The sequence below is a fragment of the Salminus brasiliensis genome, chromosome 14 (assembly GCF_030463535.1).
Source record: "Salminus brasiliensis chromosome 14, fSalBra1.hap2, whole genome shotgun sequence".
NCBI classification, from domain to species: Eukaryota; Metazoa; Chordata; class Actinopteri; order Characiformes; family Bryconidae; genus Salminus; species Salminus brasiliensis.
Genome location: NC_132891.1, coordinates 765,113 through 767,812, shown reverse-complemented (window position 1 = coordinate 767,812; position 2,700 = coordinate 765,113).

Sequence of the window (2,700 nt, the reverse complement as noted above, 5' to 3'; positions counted from 1 at the left end):
CTATAACCTCTAACCCTCACCCCAACCCTATAACTATAACCTCTAACCCTCACCCCAACCCTATGACTATAACCTCTAACCCTCACCCCAACCCTATAACTATAACCTCTAACCCTCACCCCAACCCTGTATCTATAACCTCTAACCCTCACCCCAACCCTGTATCTATAACCTCTAACCCTCACCCCAACCCTGTATCTATAACCTCTAACCCTCACCCCAACCCTATGACTATAACCTCTAACCCTCACCCCAACCCTATAACTATAACCTCTAACCCTCACCCCAACCCTATGACTATAACCTCTAACCCTCACCCCAACCCTGTATCTATAACCTCTAACCCTCACCCCAACCCTGTATCTATAACCTCTAACCCTCACCCCAACCCTATGACTATAACCTCTAACCCTCACCCCAACCCTGTATCTATAACCTCTAACCCTCACCCCAACCCTGTATCTATAACCTCTAAACCTCACCCCAACCCTATGACTATAACCTCTAACCCTCACCCCAACCCTGTATCTATAACCTCTAACCCTCACCCCAACCCTGTATCTATAACCTCTAAACCTCACCCCAACCCTGTATCTATAACCTCTAAACCTCACCCCAACCCTGTATCTATAACCTCTAAACCTCACCCCAACCCTATGACTATAACCTCTAACCCTCATCCCAACCCTGTATCTATAACCTCTAACCCTCACCCCAAACCTGTATCTATAACCTCTAACCCTCACCCCAACCCTATGACTATAACCTCTAACCCTCATCCCAACCCTGTATCTATAACCTCTAACCCTCACCCCAACCCTATAACTATAACCTCTAACCCTCACCCCAACCCTGTATCTATAACCTCTAACCCTCACCCCAACCCTGTATCTATAACCTCTAACCCTCACCCCAACCCTGTATCTATAACCTCTAACCCTCACCCCAACCCTGTATCTATAACCTCTAACCCTCACCCCAACCCTATAACTATAACCTCTAACCCTCACCCCAAACCTGTATCTATAACCTCTAACCCTCACCCCAACCCTATAACTATAACCTCTAACCCTCACCCCAACCCTGTATCTATAACCTCTAACCCTCACCCCAACCCTATAACTATAACCTCTAACCCTCACCCCAACTCTATAACTATAACCTCTAACCCTCACCCCAACCCTGTATCTATAACCTCTAACCCTCACCCCAACCCTATAACTATAACCTCTAACCCTCACCCCAACCCTATAACTATAACCTTAACACTGGCTGTATTACTGTAACCCTAAACACTAATACCCACCCTGTAATTATGACCCTAAACCCTAACCCTATAACTACAATCCTCAACACTAATCCCAGTCCTATAACTATAACCCTAAACCCTCATCCCAGTCCTAGAAGCCTAGACCCTAATTCTGGCCCTATAATTATAACCCTGAGTGTTAGTGAGTTGTGTGTGAGGAGTGTATGGTAGTGAGTGGTAGTGAGTTGTGTGTGAGGAGTGTATATTACTGCATTGTGTGTGGGAGTGTATATTAGTGAGTTGTGTGTGGGAGTGTATATTAGTGAGTTGTGTGTGGGAGTGTATATTAGTAAGTGGTAGTGAGTTGTGTGTTTGAGTGTATAGTAGTGAGCTGTGTGTGGGAGTGTATATTAGTGAGTGGTAGCGAGTTGTGTGTGGGAGTGTATAGTAGTGAGTGGTAGTGAGTTGTGTGAGGGAGTGTATAGTAGTAAGTGGTAGTGAGTTGTGTGTGAGAGTGTATATTAGTGAGTGGTAGTGAGTTGTGTGTGGGAGCGTATATTAGTAAGTGGTAGTGAGTTGTGTGTGGGAGTGTATAGTAGTAAGTGGTAGTGAGATGTGTGTGGGAGCATATAGTAGTGAGTGGTAGTGAGTTGTGTGTGGGAGTGTATAGTAGTGAGTGGTAGTGAGTTGTGTGTGAGGAGTGTATATTACTGCATTGTGTGTGGGAGTGTATATTAGTGAGTTGTGTGTGAGAGTGTATATTAGTGAGTGGTAGTGAGTTGTGTGTGGGAGTGTATGTTAGTAAGTGGTAGTCAGTTGTGTGGGAGTGTATAGTAGTGAGTTGTGTGTGAGAGCGTATAGTAGTGAGTGGTAGTGAGTTGTGTGTGAGAGTGTATAGTAGTAAGTGGTAGTGAGTTGTGTGTGGGAGTGTATATTACTGCATTGTGTGTGGGAGTGTATAGTAGTTAGTTGTGTGTGAGAGTGTATAGTAGTGAGTTGTGTGTGAGAGAGTATAGTAGTAAGTGGTAGTGAGTTGTGTGTGAGGGGGTATAGTAGTGAGTGGTAGTGAGTTGTGTGTGGGAGTGTATATTAGTGAGTGGTAGTGAGTTGTGTGTGGGAGTGTATAGTAGTAAGTGGTAGTGAGTTGTGTGTGGGAGTGTATAGTATTAAGTGGTAGTGAGTTGTGTCTGGGAGTGTATAGAAGTGAGTGTTAGTGAGTTGTGTGTGGGAGTGTATATTACTGCATTGTGTGTGGGAGTGTATAGTAGTGAGTTGTGTGTGGGAGTGTATAGTAGTGAGTTGTGTGTGAGAGTGTATATTAGTGAGTGGTAGTGAGTTGTGTGTGGGAGTGTATAGTAGTGAGTTGTGTGCGAGGAGTGTATATTACTACATTGTGTGTGGGAGTGTATATTAGTAAGTGGTAGTGAGTTGTGTGTGGAAGTGTATAGTAG